General features: G+C 44.1%; 1 long non-coding RNA gene across 1 annotated transcript; it reads left to right on the top strand.

Moving 5' to 3' along the window:
- The first annotated feature begins 8474 nt into the window (after positions 1 to 8474).
- On the top strand, positions 8475 to 17467 carry LOC136624690 (uncharacterized). The gene is made up of 4 exons (XR_010792381.1): positions 8475 to 8519; positions 8605 to 8644; positions 10082 to 10248; positions 17259 to 17467. It is a non-coding gene; the product is annotated as an uncharacterized lncRNA (long non-coding RNA).
- Positions 17468 to 19253: the final 1786 nt, after the last annotated feature.

Here is a 19253-nt window from a genome sequence, read left to right on the forward strand (position 1 = left end):
TGGCTAATGAACTTAAGCCGCAAGGCCGCGATCAAGGCTCTTCATGTCTTGCGGTCCCTACTCTAGCAAGACACAAAACAGGCAGCACAGGACACAAAACACCCAGAAAGCTGCAAGCTGACCAGACACTACACACACAGGAAGCTGCAAGCTGACATGATACAAACACAGGCAGATAAGACTAAGGAAATACAGCTTCCTCATGCAGTGGGGCTGGGGTATATATCTACCCCCAAACCCAGGGGATTCGCTGACTAGAACAACCACACCCAGCCAGCTCAATTAACCCCTACCTGTCTAGGTGTACTCCTGAAAGCCTGAAATACAACACAGAGTCCATCAGCACAACCTGACACTTTTCTTCTCTGATTCCATATCTGACAATAAAAAGTTGTGCCATGCTCCATCTTAACGAAGAAGTATTGCTTCAAAGCCCTGCTGATCCCTTAGAGTGGGTCTACTGGCCATAGTGTTGCAGCTCACGCCTTTTTTTAAAGTGGTTGTATCAGAATTAACTTTTATCACCCATCCATAGGATAGGTGGAGGTGAAAAAAGGCCTTTCGGTGGGAGTCTTCCCGTTGAGATTCCCACCAATCCTGAAACGGGGGTCCCATCTTCCAACTCTTCCTCACTGAGTGCATATTGCACCCCCAGCAGCGAGGAGGAGATTGAATGGAGCAATGGCTGCACAGGGTCTTTTTACTGAGATTAGCGCTGCGTTTAACGCTGCGGTATAATGCTCCCATTGTTCTTAATGGGAGCTGCTGAGACAGCCGCTTGATTTTCGAGCGGAGTCTGTTCTATTTTTCAGCGTTTAGCGCTCCTCATCAATGATGAGCAGAGCTAAAGGCCTCCTGCAGCCGAAAACTAGAGTAAAATGCGGCAAAGCGCTTACCGCAACGCATGTCTGAGAGAGGCCTTAGAATGCGACGATCCATATTGAATTGTTTTTCTTTACAAATGTGTTTGTACTGTGCAAAAGTAGTAAACCAAAATCACTATAAACTTGGTATCACAGTAATTGTGCTGATCCAGATAAGAAAAGGATCATGCTATTTTTAATGAATGGTGAACGCCGTGCAAACAAAACCCCAAAACAATGAAGGAATTTCTGGGGCGTTTTGCCATCTCCCCTGCAAAAAATGTAATAAAAGGGGCCAAACCCCTCCCCCTGCTGTGATTTAAAAGGTACAGATGTGTTTGATTTGCACAGCATTGTACAGCATATTTGCTCAACTGCCATAAATGTCTATGGGCCCTTGGCTATGCAAATACGCAGTAAAACAGAGCAGGTCCTATTGCGCTGCAAAAAATAAGAACGAACCTATCAATATCAATGAGATCTTTTCTATACGTATTGTGCACGCAATTTTATGCATGCGCAAAAACGTGCGCAAATACGTCCGTCTGAATCCGCCCTTATCCTATGTTCTATATTCCCTGCAAGCGTCTCATTTTTGCCTTTTACATCATATCCATATTAGCAGTGCTGAAGGTTATTTGGTCAGTGACAGACATTATATAGCTTAAGGCAGTTTATGTCCGGAGTCGTCGGGTATAAAAGCATAAGGTTTTTTGACTTGAGCTATCACGTATCTGGGTTTTCTTAACGACTATATTTGCAAGGAAGAGAATGTTGTTCTGTCTTCTACTTTGCCGCACGCTCTACTACACATGATCCACGGTATAAGAAGATACCTCTTGATTTAGGCAGCATAATAACTGCCAATAACAAAATCTGCTGAGCTTAGCGGAAAACTGCAGCACGGCAGTGTGAAGGGCAGACAAATGCCAAAAGACAATGCTATGACCCCCTCCTCATGACCCTGTGTAGAAGTAGTTACCGCCAGTAAGAAGGTAACAGAGTGCCGACAGCGAGCGTCTTTTAATTGTAATCTCAGAAATAAGCTGTCATGTAATATCATATAAGAATAATGATTTACCCGACCGTCTTAAAAGCGGTTTCTGGTTTAGAAAATCCATTTTCAAAATAATCTATTTGGAAATTCTGTATTAATGAAGAGGGAGTCCTTTATTCAGGGCATCTATGTATTAGCTGGAATGAAGTGCAGCTATAAAGTGCGCCAATCTCTGGGGTACCCGTGCACCGTATTACACAGACAGCCTAATAATTTCGGTGGGCACCGTGTAATGTTTGATTTCCTCTGTGTTTGCATTGCAGGAAATTGAACACGAAGGCCTTGGCGTAATTTCACCATGGCGAGATCCACATCATTGTAGCATTCTACTGAATCCGTGCTGTAGCTCATTCCACGTTGCAGGAAATAAAGAATTGACGTATCGGTTCTTGGCATGAAATGCTGCAAAATGCGTCATTCTGCCATAAGCGGATCTGCCTCATTGACGAGCTAAATCCATGTGCATATTGGCATCTGTGGCAGAACTCCGAGTTCTGTTGCGGATTAAATCAGATCCAAGTCCAACGTGGATCTGACAGGTGCAAAAGCCTTAGGTTATATAGTCACATGGGAGGGAAATATTGTGGATTTTCTGCAACAAAATTAGGGCTTCTTCACATGGGCGTGACTTCATCCCCTTACAAGGCTGTGATCATCATGGCCGCATACTGGGACAAAATGAAACCATTGATTTCAATAGTTTAATTTTCACTAGTGGTATTCTCGCCTGTTATTAGTACGTGCGAGAAAAGATAGGACTTGCCCTATGTGATTTGCACACTGCAGAGAAGATGCACATCATAAATTGACTTGAGTTACTTAATTTATGCAACAGACTTTCACAGCGGATTTTATTCCTTCAAGTGAAGTGCTGAAATCCGCCGCAAATTCACAGCAGGATCTGCTAGGTGTCCCAGTAGCATGAACCCCTTAGGCCAGTTTATTTTTAAAGGACCTTTAAACAAATAGGACAACCACTTTAAGTGTACATTCACATGTAGTAGAAAATCCCCACCAAAATTCGCAGCATGGATGGGAATTTGACACAGAGTTTGGTGTGAATCCACAGTAGACTTCATACCTTCTATTGAAAAGGTTAAATCAGCTACGGATCCGCATAGGGTTGCCACCTTTGTCACGAAAAAATACCGGCCATGGTAAAAAAAAATGGGCGTGTAAGGGGAGTGACTTGGGGGTGTGACTTATCACAGCATTTTTTCCTCCTTTATCTCCTGGATCCCATCTAGCGTTTGTACGCATGTGTGGGATCCAGGCCACCGTGTTCTCGCAAGTAGATGACGTTTAGTGTGATTCACACGTCATCTACTCACGAGTTCATACTGCAGATGCTCGCATCGCATGCAATCTACACATATATAATTATATACATGAGATACCCAGGTTACCTCAGCATGGTCCATATCACTATATACAGGAGATATACCTCCCCCTGTATATAGTGATGCTGATGTAAGGTAGATGTGTCCTGTATGTAATTATATGTACAGCTGGTATAACGTATACCACCTTAACATACAGGATTAGTGCAGTACATAATACATACCTCGTACCGCATGTACTACTCCTCCGCTCTCCTTCTCAGGTTCCGACACTGTCACTGTAGCGCCGGCTGGACATCCATCCTGATCCCCACACATCGCACACACACAACTCCACTACATCCATCCTGATCCCCACACATCACACACACAGCTGCTCCATCCATCCTGATCATCACACATCACACACACAGCTCCGCTACATCCATCCTAATCCTCACATATCACACACACAGCTCCGCTTCATCCATCCTGTTCCCCAGACATCACACACACAGCTCCACTACATCCATCCTGATCCCCAGACATCACACACACAACTCCACTACATCCATCTTGATCCCCAGACATCACGCACACAGCTCCGCTACATCCATCCCAATTCCCAGACATCACACACAGCTCTGCTACATCCACCCTGATCCCTAGACATCCCACACACAGCTCCGTTACATCCATCCTGATCCCCAGACATCACACACACAGCTCCACTACATCCATCCTGTTCCCCGGACATCACACACACAGCTCCACTACATCCATCCTGATCCCCAGACATCACACACACAGCTCCAATACATCTATTTTGACCCCCACACACATCACACACACACAGCTCTATCCTGACCCCACACACATCACACACACAGCTCCACTTGCATTTCTCCTTGTTAAATATCATGCTGTTAGGTGCTGCCCACTGTTCAAGCTTTCCAGATCTTTTTGAATCCTCTCTCTCTTATCCAGTGTTAGCTATCTCTCCTAGCTTTGTGCCCAGAACTGGACATAGTAGTCCAAATGAGGTTTGACCAAGGAAGAGTAGAGGGACATAATTACCTCACATTATCTATATACTTTCCTTTACCTAGCTTGAGCAGCATTTATTGTTTTTTTTCTCCATTCGCACCAAAAATTCTGCTTGCTTCTTCTCAGGCTCTGTATACAGTTTTCTGTACTCTGGATACATTCAGGTGATTTCAGGGTAATGTTCACATGATTGAAATCTATGTAGAAAAAAAAATCAGATGCAGATTACAATTAAAATCATGGCAGAATTCCACACGTTTAACGCAAATTTCTGCTGCAGATTTACATTTGTAGCAGCTGCAGATCTACACACGGATGTAACCCAATTTGATCGTACTCAAAGAGTGGTCATAAATGGCTGCACATCCAATTGGAAGAATGTGGCAAGTGGGGTACCACAAGGCTCTGTCCTAGGCCCAGTGTTGCTCAACATTTTTTTAAATGATCTAAAGGAGAGAAATGAGGAGAAACTGATCAAGTTTGCCAATGACACAAAGCTAGGAGGGATAGCTAACATTGGAAAAAAGGGAGAGAGGATTCAAAAAGATCTGGACAAACTTAAATAGTGGGCGGCAACTAACAAAATGGTATTTAACAAGAAGAAATGTAAAATCCTACATCTGGGCAAAATTAAAAAAATAAACACACATACAGAATGGGAGGAATTGGGCTAAGCAGCAGCACATGTGAAAAAGACTTGGGTTTACTAATAGATCACAGAATGAACATGAGTCAACAATGTGATGCAGCAGCAAAAAAAAGGCAAACACAATTCTGGGATGTATTAAGAGAAGCATAGAGTCTATATACAAAGACACTCAACGTTTTGAAAATACTCTTAGGACTAGTTTCACATTGACGATCGTGATTTTGCCGTGAGAAAAATCGCAGCAAACTTGCGCCTTTGTTCCCACGATTTTTGTGTGGCAGCTATTCTTTTTTATTAGAATAATCCTGCATAGCATCGCTGCCACCTGCAATAAAATCGCACTCTTTTTTATTGTGAAAGTCAATGGGACTTTCTAATGTTAAAATCGTATTGCATGTTTGTTGCGTTGCGATGCGATAAAAAGAAGCTTCCATAGGGAAACATGGAAGATAAAACAAAATCGCACATCGCAGAAAGATAGAGCATGCCACGATTTTTCGTTCTCTCAACATCATATCACTGAGAAGATCAGATGGGAAGGAGACCATTGTAAATCATTGGTTTCATATCCTGCTTTTTTACTGACTATTGCATCAGTCGAAAATTGAGCGATTTTCTCGCCCGTGTGAAACCACCCTAAGGGGAGCTTGAAATGTGCAAATAATGTCATATATTATTTCAAAAAGACAAGAGCTTTTTTACATAAGCAGAGTGTGATAAAATATGTTAAAAGCTGCGTGCTTGGATCACGTGTGCCCTGGAATCCCCAGCTTGTCACCATGTCACTTGTTTTTAGTCTGCACTGTCTTGGAAAGTAAAAGATCCCTCTGCATTTGGCTTGTGTTTGGGCCATAATACAAATAAACCCCTAGCAGTGCCTTCCACCAAAGGCAATCTTTTTGACTCCCAGCTGGGTGTGTTTTGTGTTTCTATCAGTGCATTTATTACTTGCACAAGGATAACTTGAAGCAAATTGCTATAAAGACATTCCAGGTGTGAGACCACCTATTGGGCAGGTTCTAGGGATTCATCATTGCTGGCCCTTATGGTAATTTTCAAAATGTGCAATCTTTCTTTTAGACGCGAGAGGCTGGCTTCACACGAGTGTATACACAATTGTCCGCATCTTAGCACAACATTTTTGTGCTATGAACGAGGCTTTTTTTGCGTGCGTAAAAGTACACCGATTGAAATAGCTAATTCGTCTAATGAGTTCCAGATGCGTTCCTTTTCTAGCTAAATTACACACTGTGACACGTGTCTCCTTGCATATTGCTCATGCATTTGCACATCCTCCATTGACTTCTATGAGGACTTTTGGTGCGCAAATATGCTGAAAAATAGAACAGGTAAAATTTTTTTTTACGTGGCTGAAATGCGAACAAAATACGTAAACGTGTACTAGCTTATTGAAATCAATGAGTTCTATTATGTGCATATTGCTGTTTAACATGCAGGGCAGCACGGGGTCCCGCGGTCGGCGCGCGTCGCTCCGGCGGCCTGGAGCTCTGTGTCGGGGCTCTCCCAGCGGCTTGGGGCGGCGGCGTGGGCGTGTCTGCCCATAGGGTGCCGCCCACACTCCTTCATCCTTCTTATACAGCAGTGGCAGGAGTTGCCTCCTCCCACTCTCCGCCCCTGGGCGGAGCCTTGCGGTTAAAAGACTGGCAGTGAATTGAGCTCACTGCCAGTTATTGGTTCTGCTTGCATCTAGTCAGTCTGTCTGCAGTTACCCTCAGCCAGTCCCTAGTTGCCTGTCAGCTCCTTCTAGTTACCTATTGCTCAGTCTTGTTCTTGTTGGTTCTGTTAGCCTCTAGTCAGGTCTGTCTGTCTGCTCTAGTTGCTAGTCAGTGTCCTTCCAGTTTGCTTGTGAGCTCCATCTCCAGCCTTGCTTTGACTTGTAAGTCCTGTTGGTCTGTTCCACCTGCCTCTTCTGTCGGCACTCTGTCCCCCGTTAGTTAAGTTCCATCTAGGTAGTCGCCAGGTCCTTAGCCAGAGCAGGGACCGCCGCCCAGTTGTCCGCCTGGGGTTAGCCAGGGCCGAGGCAAGTAGGCAGGGACAGTGGGGTGCGGGAAGTGCAGGGCACCCCACCTGGCGCTCGGGGGGCAGAGTGCCGTAACAATTGTGCATGCAGATTTGTGTAAAGCCAGCCTTACACTCATAAATTTAATAGAATTACTAAGTGTGTAGTGGCCCAGAGTTAACGAGGCCCCTCCATAATGTTAAGTGTTTGTATCGTGCCTTTTTATTGTCAGTGTCTTCTATGTTGTATGCATTTGATGTGTATTGCACCTCTGCAATGGGTTAACGTTTAGGTTATGTCTGGGAAATGTATCTTGTTGTATGTCACGTGACTGTTTCATATATGTGTGGGTGAAGATGCTAGAGAGGAGAGAGTGGACGCTTCAGTTTGGAGTCTTGCAAGAGTCTAGTAGAAGTCTGCAAGTTAGTTGGAGAAGACGGTCTTGAGGAGTAAAGCAACTTTTATTGAGTAGGAGAAAGTGTGCCTCGTCTAATGAGGATTCCCAAGATGGAGGAGGCTGAGCGGTGGCCTGAGGTCTACCCTGGGTCCAATTCACCCAGGTCACCACGGTGCTAGTATTGAGTAGTAAAAGAGAGAGAGTGAGGAGCCGCCATGCAACGCTGAGTGCAAATTCCAAAGATGAATGTGTACTGGTAGAGAATTAGAGAGAGAGTGAAGAGAGCTGCCGGGAATAGAACCCCACAGATAACTGGTACTGTGGTTTCTTCTGTCATCCTGTGAAGTCTCCCTGTCACACCACTATCCATTTAGTATCTGTGTTTGGCTGGCAGCTATAATGTTTAAGGACTGTTAACATATTATTCAAGTAAATGAGGTTTACCGACCATTCCCGGTTTTGCTCAGAAAGGTACCCCTGTGTATGTGGACTGTTTATTACAATTTTGGGATTCACCGCAGAGGACGGAACGGTGGCGTCACCCGTGACAACAAGAACTGTAAGGTAAATTGCGAATTGAGTTTTCCCTGTGAAACTCCCCCAGCAATCACTTGGTCGGCTCCCGAGCTACCCCCAGGGAAGGAGATGTGAGAGCCCGTGACAAGGCCTTATCTATCCCATTATCTCCTCGCCTGTGGGCCCACTCCTCGGATGCTGCAAATGATTATGTGACTCATACACTGAATGGACATTCAGACTGCAAAAACAGGTTTTGTCATCAGTGCTAGATTAACCAGGTTTCAAAAAGTGATAACTTTGTTGGGTTTCTCATGCAACAGTGTGGACAGTATACTAATAATGGCAAGAACAAGGAAAAGCATCCGGCAAAAGCGGATGTTATGAATGTAAACAACTTGTCTACCAAAGGGCTCAGAGAAGGAATTGTTCTGATGGTCTCCCCTCCGATGTCATGTTTACAGGCTGTCCCAGTCTGTTTACAGGATGTCACAGGCGTTGCAGCCAATAACAGAGCTCGGCACTCAATCCCTGAACTCTGTCATTGGCTGCATCAACTGTGGCTTCCCATAAATTGGGCGGGACTGTAGCCTGTAAACAAATACCGAAGGACTGAGTAGCACCGTGGGACACAACAAGAAGTGGGGAAAGGTAAGTATATGCCTGTTAGTTGTTTAACTGCATGGAGAATGGCCTTGTACAAAAAAAAAACAAAAAACTTTAACTCTTTTAACAGAATGCGCACCAAATGCAAATTACCTGTAAAGAGTTATGAGGTTAGTGCCGCTCGTGTGAAGGGTGCTGGCTGATCCCTAAACACACCTCTTCTTGCTTGATTGATATTCTGCAGTTCCGTATTATAAGTCAGCTTCGATGGTATCTGGCATACGTGCAGTATGTAGGTGAGGCAGACTCCAGAGCACCTTGTCACTGCGCTTGTGCTGGATTCTTTCTATACAATTAGAATGTTAGCCAAAATATGTCAATGAACATAAATATTTTCTTTAAAGGGGTTGTCTTGTGAAGACAGCCATTTTTCATATGCGCCCAGGACCAGGCAAACACTGAGGCCCACTGAGCCAGAGGGGCCTACTCCACTTAGTGACCAGAGATGGGTCATAGGGGGGGTCCGAGCTGCTGGATCAGGCACAGCAGTCAGGCCCCCTTGATTTTGATCTGAAACATATTAAAATAAAAAAAAGTAGTCCATACTCTCCTCCTGCATTGCTCCCCGGCAACTGTAATGGGCGTGCTGTCCTCTAATTTTCATATTGTGTGGTCATATGACAAACACATCATCATTGTATCCAGTTTTGGCTGGGGAATCTCATCAGCGATCATAACTGCACAACGCAGAAGTCAGCATGGAACAGCGTGCCCATAACAGCTGCCGGGTTGAGATACAGGAGGTGAGGATACACAGCTTTTAAAAATTACATACATGGGGACATTGGGGGGCAATATTTCTGAAAGGAGGCTTTAATATTAAAATGGGACATTATTGCTGAAAAGGGGGCATTATTACTGAAAAAGGCATTATTTCTGAAAGAAGGAAAAAGAGGGCATTATTACTGAAAAGGGGCCATTATTACTAAAAGGTGACATTACGGAAAAGGGGCCATTATTAATTATTATGGGGGGTTAAAGGGCATTACTTTTAAAAGGGAGCAAACAGTGACATTATTTTTTGAAAGCAGACAAATCAGGGGCATTATTTCTAAAAAGGGGCTATATTAGTAAAAGGGGGCATTATTACGGAAAAGGGGACATTATTAATTAGATGGGGTTAAAGGGGCATTACTTCTAAAAGGGGGCAAACAGTGACATTATTTTGACTCCCAGCTGTAAATGGGGGCATTATTTCTAAAAGGGGCCATTGTTAGTGAATGGGGACAAAATGGGCAGTATAACTGAGTGGAAGCAAAAGAAGGTATTATTCCTGAGTGGGGACATAAGGTATTATTACTAAGTGGGGGAGCTTATTATAAGTGAGAATAAACTATTAAATTGTTCATTCTATATTTTAGTCACAACCAGGTTGAGTTTGCCATCCCTACTGTAAAAGTGACAGCGCTTGATGCTACTGTCTATTAGAGAAAGCGGAAACAACGTAATCGCAATAGGAATACTCTTGTGTCTGAGGGTTACAACTCTAATTCAAATTCAATTGATGATGTATCTAGGGAAATGTCAGCTAATGGTTCTTTTTTTAGGTCTTACTCAAAAGATAGGTCCACAGAGACTAGAGAAACCCCTCAGGAGGAGAGGCGGAGTCAAACACAACAGGACCCGCAAGAGGGGGTATTAATATAAGAACAAGGTCAGCGAATCGACATCCACCCCTGAAGTTCAGGAAATAACAAGCAATGATGAACTGGTGGTAAATATATCGTTTAAAAATTGAACTGCTCTTGAAACCTTTGTTTTGGCTAAGGGTTTGTCCTAGGAACAATACCAATTGGTTCCAGCTGGACTTGAATCTAGAAAGATTCTTTAGACAGTTGTGGCTTAAGTCACATTTTGCGGGACAATCCTCTAGAGATGTTGCTGTTGCGCAGCCCAACCCCTGTGGGGATTTTTCCCTGGTTGGGGTTGGACTGCGCAACAAGAGTTACTTTGAACCACCAATTTTCCAATCATGCTATTGAGACCTTTGCCAAATTGGTTAAAGATTATGTTGATCAATTGAGACGTGAACGTTTTAGGAGTTCTGGTGGTAATAGATCAAATCTCTCTAAAGCAGAGATATTAGTATTAAACGAACTATCACAAAATGACAGTATAGTAATCAAACTGGCCGACAAAGGCAGTGCGGTTGTGGTACTAGACTCTGTTAAATATTTGGTTGAGGTCTCAAAACAGATTAATGACTGCAATGTATATGGATTGCTTCCTGATGATCCGACAACTAGATATCACACGGAATTGAGGGTCATGTTGAATTAGGCACATGTAGATGGCATTATTGATAATAGTTTGGTACAATATCTTGACATTGATTTTCCAAGGATACCAACGCTCTATGTGCTCCCAAAAATACATAAAGATTTTGTAAATCCACTCGGTAGACCGATTGTCTCCGGGTATGATTCCATCTTCTGTAGAGCATCATTTTTTTTTGGACAAGATATTATGGAAATTTGCAATTGGCTCGGCATCTTATATTAGGGACACTGGCCATTTTTTGACTAAACTCGCAGATCTTGAAATGACTGATTCTATGCTATTGGTGACATTTGACGTAGTGGCCTTGTATACTTACATTAGACACCAAGAAGGTCTTAAAGCAGTAAGCCACTACGTTGGTGCCTCTGATTGGTCCCATGGCGGCAAAACATTTGCCCTGTTGCTGCTGGGGTTCATACATGAAAAAAACAATTTTGTTTTTGATGGGTGTTACTTCAGGCAGCGACAGGGTACCGCCATGGGTTCAAATGTGGCGCCTACGTACGCTAACATTTTCATGAGGCATTTTGAGGAACAACATGTTCACAGCTCAGTTTTCTTTGGTAAGATCAAATGTTGGCTTCGCTTTATCGACAACATTTTTGTTGTGTGGGAGGGGTCTGACTCTGAGTTATCTACTTTTACAAATTGGCTTAACAGCATTGACCCAGGACTGCAGTTTACTATCACGGTTTCAGCTAACAGTATCCAATTTTTGGATCTGATGCTGTACAAGCAGGCTAACAGGTAATTACTGATCTATACACTAAGCCCACTGATAGGAAAAAAATCCTCAGATTTGATAGCTATCATCCACACAAAATGTTGGAATCATTACCATACAGTCAGATGCTGAGGGTAAAACGCAATACAGATGACACAAAGGTTAAGATGAGGCTTAGTGAAATGTGTTGCAAATTTGAAAATAGGGGCTACCCGGTGACCCTTACTACTACCCTGTTTCCCTGAAAATAAGACATACTCTGAAAATAAGACATAGCATGATTTTCCAGAATTTTTGAGGATGCAAAATGATTTTTTAGGCTTTTTGAGGATGCTTGAAATATAAGCCCTACTCCAAAATTAAGCCCTGCTAACAGTTAATTTAAAAAGTCAATTTAAATCATGTCCAGGCAGCTATACATGTGAAAAAGTTAAACCTTTTTGATCAAAAATTAATATAAAACACTGTCTTATTTTCGGGGAAACACGGTAAGATGAAGGAAAAAGCCATGTTGAAATCAAAGAATGAGCTGTTAATTCCTAAAAAGAAGATGCCCAATAACCAGAGAATCCCATTTGTCTCTACTTTTGGTGATGATAGTGGTCAGGTGACGAATATTCTGTATAAAAACTTGCCGATTTTGACTAAGACTTGTCAGAATATTCCAGAATTTTCTAAAGCACCAATACTGGCATACAGACGTGGATTTAATTTTTGAGATTGTTTGGTTAGCCCATTATTTAAATCAAAGACTAAGACCCCACAAAGAACACTTGCCCTGCTAAAACCAAACTTGCCTCAGTTTATTCACGAAACAAAACAGAAAACAGTCCAATTCAATCCAAAGTTGCACCACACAGGGTGCTCAGGCTCAGGCTGCAGGATGTTGCTATCTCCTTAGCTTATCAGGCACTGACCTCCTAGACCTGCAGCCTTTTATGCCCCAGCAACGGGGTCAGTGCCTACAGCTGAGTTGAGAGCCAGGGTGAAGCTGTGGACTGGATCTCCACCCTGTCCAGACTAAGAGCCTGGGAGGGAGATATATTCCATCCACAACTTCACCCTTTAACTGTCTACATATCCACCCCCTCTTCTCCAGGCCGGAGGGCTGGGCCGTTTTGGTGGCCAGACAATGCACCCTGGACAAGGCATCAGCATTACCTTGTGATTTGATTTGCCTGGCCTATATTCAAGGGTAAACTTGAAATTCTTAAGCGAAAGAAACCACCTCGTCACCCTCGCATTCTTTTCCTTATTTTGTTTCATCCAGGTCAAGGGGGCAAGGTCTGACACCAATTTGAACTCTCTCCCCAAGAGATAATACCTTAATGTTTCCAGTGCCCATTTTACTGCTAAACATTCGCATTCAACAATAGCATAATTCTTCTCTGCAGGGGATAGTTTCCGGTTAAATACAGTACTGGATGTTCTTCCCCATTTACGGACTGGGACAACACTGCACCCAACCCTACATTAGAAGCATCCGTCTGCACAATAAACTCTTTCGAAAAGTCGTCCGTTATCAACACCGGCTGTTGGCAAAGGGCCGACTTTAAATTTTGAAAGGCCTGCTCGGCCTTGGTTGTCCATGCCACCATTACCGACTTTCCCCCTTTTGTCAAGTCTGTAAGTGGTGCTGCCATGGAGGCAAAATTAGGCACGAACCTACGGTAGTACCCGGTCATTCCTAAAAAGGCTCTGACCTGTTTTTTTGTTAAAGGTCTAGGCCATGCCTGTATGGCCTCTACCTTGTTGACCTGCGGTTTAATGACGCCATGGACAATAACATAGCCAAGGTATGGCTTCCTCCAGGGCTAGTGCACATTTTCCAGGGTTTAAGGTTAAACCTGCCCCTTTTATGGCATCCATGACTGCCTGTACCTTCCTAAGGTGACTCTTCCAATCGGTACTATAGACTACGACATTGTCTACGTACACGGCAGAATAGTTACGGTGAGACCTCAAAATCCGATCGATTAACCTTTGGAAGGTAGCAGGCGCGCCATGTAAACCAAACGGCATGTCTTTGTACTGAAACAGGCCCTCTGGGGTTTAGAAGGCCGTTTTCTCTTTGGTCTTGTCAGTCAGAGGTATTTGCCAGTACCCTTTAGTAAGGTCAAGTGTGGTGATATATCTGGCATTACTCAGTCTCTCAATTAATTCATCAACCCTGGACATGGGATATGCATCAAATTTGGAGATTTCGTTTAACTTCCTGAAATCATTGCAGAACCTCCAAGTACCGTCTGGTTTGGGGACTAACACAATGGGGCTTGACCACTCGCTTTTTGATTCCTCCATCACTCCTAATTCCAACATGCGCTTATCCTCGGCATAAATTGCATCCCTACGTTCTTCTGGGATCCTATATGGTTTTAAGTTTACCTTCATCCCAGGTTCAGTTATGATATTATGTGTTATGACATGTGTATGACCGGGCCGGTCAGACAATTTGACTCGGTCTCTTTGTAGGAACTCTTTTGCCTCCTGCCGTTGGCACACCGAGAGGGCCTCACTTACACTAACATCAGGCAGGGAGGGCTGCGGCCCACCCCTTCTGATGCTTGAGGTAGCCAAAGCTTCTCTATCCTTCCAGGGTTTTATTAAATTAACATGGTACACCTGATACGGCTTCCTTTTCCCTGGCTGATGCACTCTATAGTTTGTCACCTACCTTCTCAACAATTTCGTAGGGACCCTGCCACCTAGCGAGGAATTTACTCTCTACAATAGGTACCAAGATAAGAACTCAGTCACCGGGTCTAAAAGTTCTCACCCTGGCAGAACGATTGTGCACTCTGCTTTGGGCCTCCTGTGCCCTCTGCAAGTGTTCCCTGACAATGAGCATTACAGTATTAATGCGATCCTGCATCTGAGCCAAGTACTCTATGATGCTCCTATAAGGAGTAGACTTGGCCTCCCAGGTTTCTCTGGCTATATCTAACAACCCTCTGGGGTGCCGACCGTATAGCAACTCAAATGGCAAGAAGCCTGTGGAAGCCTGTGGTACTTCCTTATGGAGAACATGAGATAAGGTAACAGACGGTCCTCCCAGTCCTGACCATCTTTCTCTACTACCCGCTTTAGCATTTGCTTCAGGGTCTTATTGAACCTCTCCACCAACCCGTCCGTCTCAGGGTGGTATACCGAGGTTCGTATGTGGTCAATTTTAAAGAGTTGGCATAATTCTTTCATTACTTTGGACATGAACGGGGTCCCTTGGTCTGTGAGGATTTCCTTGGGAAGACCTATTCTGGAGAACATAAAGGACAATTCTCGTGCAATGTTTTTGGCAGTAGGGCTTCTTTCAGGGATTGCCTCAGGGTATCGAGTGGCATAATCTAACACAACCAAAATGTATTTATGTCCTCTAGCCAACTTGACTATGGCACCCACACTAAATCCATTCCAATTCTTTCAAAGGGAACCTCTATAATCGGGACAGGCACTAAGGGACTGCGGAAGTGCGACACATGAGTGGTGATCTGACAGGTGGGGCACGACTCACAGTACTCCTTTACATCCTTGTATACCCCTGGCCAGAAAAACCTTTGAAGAATTCTATCCTGCATTTTATCAGTTCCTAAATGTCCTCCTAATACATGATTATGTGCTAAGTCTAGCACCTTGCGCCTGTACGGCTTCGGCACGACCAACTGTTCCACCACTTTCCCGCTTGTTTTTGTTACTCTATACAACAAGTTATTATTCATGGCAAAATGGCGGAACCGTTGGTCAGAACCCAGTTCCTGTAACACACCATTTATCACTACGACATTTTCTTTTGCATTGACAAGTGTGGGATCCCTTAACTGGGCTGTCCCAAAGTTCCCAGGCGTATCCTCCAGATTGGACACATCCTGAACCGAGGGGTAGACTTCCTCTTCAAAATCATCTCCAGCCAAGACCTGGAAAGGAAAAGTTACATCTTCTGATTCAACATCCACATTTACCCCGCTATCCTGCGGAGGTGTAAGTTCAGCTGGGTTTGCGTCAGTCTCTTTAGAAGGGGTTGTCATTTTCCCCCACAAGTCCCAGAATACAGGGAAATCACGTTCCAATATCACGCTGTGTATTAACCCTTTGACAACACCTACATTGTAGGTCACGGCTCCGACATGCGTTTCAAAGTTATATTGTGCCATAGGATACACCCTTGTATCACTGTGTATACATACCACACTCATGTGCTTACCAGGTATGAAGCCTTCTGCTATCAGGCTGGCATGCACTAAGGTGACCAGGCTACCCGAGTCCAGTAGAGCCTCCACAGAATGGTGGTTTACACTTATGCGACACAGTTGTGGCTCAGTCTCTAGTCTCTGTCAGGCATTGCAAATAGGCCTTGCGAACAAGGACTGGTGCCAAGCACCGTCACACTCCATAGGCTCATTGGTCACAGGGCACTGGGCCAACACATGCCTGAGCTCCCGACATCTCCAGCACCTCAAAGGCCCTGGCCTCTTTGGCTCAGGGAACTGGCTGGGCCTATCAGGGTCTTTTAACTCCAATGGTGCCCTTTCTGGTGGCCTCACCTCCTTCCCGCCATGCCACAGCTTTCCTCTGGCATCTGGTGGTCTTTTACCCCGTGCATGTCTGGAACTTGTAGCGGGGGTCTGGACGGAATGGATGGCCCGGAGGTAGTTCTCTGTCGCAGTGTAGCGGTCGATCAGGTCTACCAGCTGGTTAGCGTCCTTGGGTCCTCCATGGCCGACCCAGCGTTGCAGATCTGCTGACAGGGAATGGGTATAAGGATACACCACAACCTTATCGACCATCTGGGCGGGTGCGCAAACGTCCAGTTCCAGCCATTTTTTTTACCAGATGGTATAGGTCAAACATTTGCAACCTGGCTGATTGTTCAGACCTGTAGCTCCAATTATGTACTCTCAGAGCCCGGACCACAGCCGTAACACCTAGACGGGCCAGGATCTCTGCTTTTAGCCTGGCGTAGTCAGTTACCTTGTGAGCGCTGAGGTCGTGGTACGCCTTCTGTGGCTCCGCTGTGAGGAACGGTGCTAGAACCCTGGACCCACTCAGCCTTGGGGAATTTCTCTCGTTCGGCAGTTCTCTCAAACACTGTCAAATAGGCCTCAACGTCGTCATCAGGCATCATCTTTTGTAGAAACTTTTTTCACGGTCTCTCTGGGCCTAGCTGTGGTCGGAGCTCCTTCCTTCCTCAAGGCGGGATGTTTGAGGAGGACATCCGTCAGCCGGTCCATCCAATCCAACAGCTCCTCCATGGCTGGGGTTGGTGCCTGCATTGCCACTGCAGGACATCCGCCAGGTGTCGTGGCATTGCCCTTAGCGGTCAGGATTGTTGCCCGCATCCAAACACCAACTGTAGAAAGTCCTCCAGGGGGTGGGGCGGCACAGACACTCTGGACTCAATGGGGATAAACTTGCCTCAGTTTATTCAGGAAACAAAACAGGAAACAGTCCAATTCAATGCAAAGGTGCACCACGCAGGGTGCTCGGGCTCGGGCTGCAGGATGTTGCTCTCTCCTCAGCTTGTCAGGCACTGACCTCATGGACCTGCAGCTTTTTATGCCCCAGTAATGGGGTCAGTGCTTACAGCTGAGTCGAGAGCCAGGGTTAAGCTGTGGACTGGATCTCTGCCCTGTCCAAACTAAGAGCCTGGGAGGGAGATATACTCCATCCACAACTTCACCCTTTAACTGTCTAATATTTAATTGTTGACTTGTTTGTTTGTTTTGTAGGTGTTCTGTTGCTGCGGTCCCTCAGGTGCTGTCTCCTGGTCTATCTTCTACTGGATTGAATATATGGGGATTCTGCTATATGGATCTGATTGAATTGATGTTATAGGATTAGGGGAATATAGACATAGGTCCTTTTGATAGTTTTTTGATTGTCTCTTCTATTAATGTATTGATGGAGTTGTCCACTATGATCATGTGATAATAAATGTAGTTTTGCAAGAGAATTGGTCTTTTTTATAAAAATGGTATTATGTCACTCTTACGCTTAATTGTTGATAAATGGGAAATGTGAGAATTTAGGAAAAGATGTAATTATGTCCCATTATGTGGACATGATCAGCCAAGATGTGATTTGTGCGGCTTGGTGATCCCCATCTAAATTGGGCTGCAATACTCATATCAATAAAAGAGGGATGGCTATTATAGCACTATAAAAAGTTGTATCCTTTTAAGTATATTGGATTATACATATGTGTAAAGTATATTAATTATGGTTTCCGTAGCGCTATGTTATGACCGCAATGCATGCGTAGATATACAACATGGCCGTGATACATATTTGCAGGGAACACTTCCTGATTGGCACACTCGTGATTTTGGTTATTCCCGTGCTTCCGCAAGAAGAGACTATGTCGTAAAAATGCATGTGATTTCCCCCTATGCATGTTATTGTATGATCGCTAGATGTCCACGCATGCGCACTTAAAAGATATCTGGTAACCGGTGTTATCGCGGCAGGACATTGGTCGTGCACATGCGTGAAAAAGGATTATGACGTAACCGGACATGTGACCGATTTTAGTATGGGGTATCGCAAAATTTTTTAAAGTTCGCGCACGCGCATTTGATATAGCGCGACTAGTATGTGCTCCTATTTGGTATGTGAATAATACTGGTGGATAATGGGTTGATCGGTTTAACCCTTTCTGGTTGCTAATGAGAATCCAATTGAGACAGACACTTTTTATAACACAAGTATATCATTCAGCAGTGAGCTGGTTAACCCTATGTATGGACATGGAAGCACCTGTGGTGACTGATAGCAACACACCTCTTAAAACTTTGATTGGTTTGTAATTGTGTGCTTTTTGCATTTATACGTGTGTTATACTTGTGTGTTATGACTGAGCTTGACAAAGCCCTCAGCTTGTAGGTCAAAAAGTTGCCGGTCATTTTTTAACATGTAGGAATAAATTTTGGACTTTTAAAATATTGAAAGCTGCTGGGTCTTCCTATTATATTAGAGAACCCCTGACCATGTGCCAAGAAACCTCAGGATTCCAGGGAACTCTGCATGGGAATCACCAATCTGAGGTGTCATTAGCAGCCTGACAAAATGTCTCAGATGTTTGATAATTATAGAGCCACCACATTCATTGCCTATGAATAAAGCTAGGGCTCCATGCCAACCTGGAGTCACACATAATTCCCAGTTAACTCCTTAATGACGCAGCCCCTTTTGTTTTTGATCTTCGTTTTTTCCTCCCCCCTTTAAAAAAAAACTCCTCTTTCTCCATAGACATCGCTGTATGAGGGCTTGTTTGTTGCGGGATGAGTTGTATTTTTCAATGGTGCTATTTATTGTACCATATAATGTGCTAAAAGACTTTTTAAAAAATTCTAATTGGAGTAAAATGAAAAAAAAACCCCGGCATTCTGTCATCTTTCAGTGCGTCTTGTTTCTACGGCGCATAAACTGCAACAAAAATTACATGATACCTTTATTCTGTGGGTCAGTATTGCTACGATACAAAACTTGTGTAGTTTTTTTTATTACTGTACCACTCTTTTTTTTTTTTTTCAAAGACAGTTTTTTAAAATTATTTTCTGCCGCCATCTTCTGCGCGCAATAACTTTTTTATTTTTCTGTTCACGTAGTTGAGTAAGGGCTTATTTTTTGCGGGATGTCCTGTAGTTTACGCTAGTACCAATTCAGAATTCATACAACTTTTTGATTGCTTTTTATTGCATTTTTTCTAGGAGACAGGGTGACTG

Source organism: Eleutherodactylus coqui, chromosome 4, assembly GCF_035609145.1.
Source record: "Eleutherodactylus coqui strain aEleCoq1 chromosome 4, aEleCoq1.hap1, whole genome shotgun sequence".
NCBI classification, from domain to species: Eukaryota; Metazoa; Chordata; class Amphibia; order Anura; family Eleutherodactylidae; genus Eleutherodactylus; species Eleutherodactylus coqui.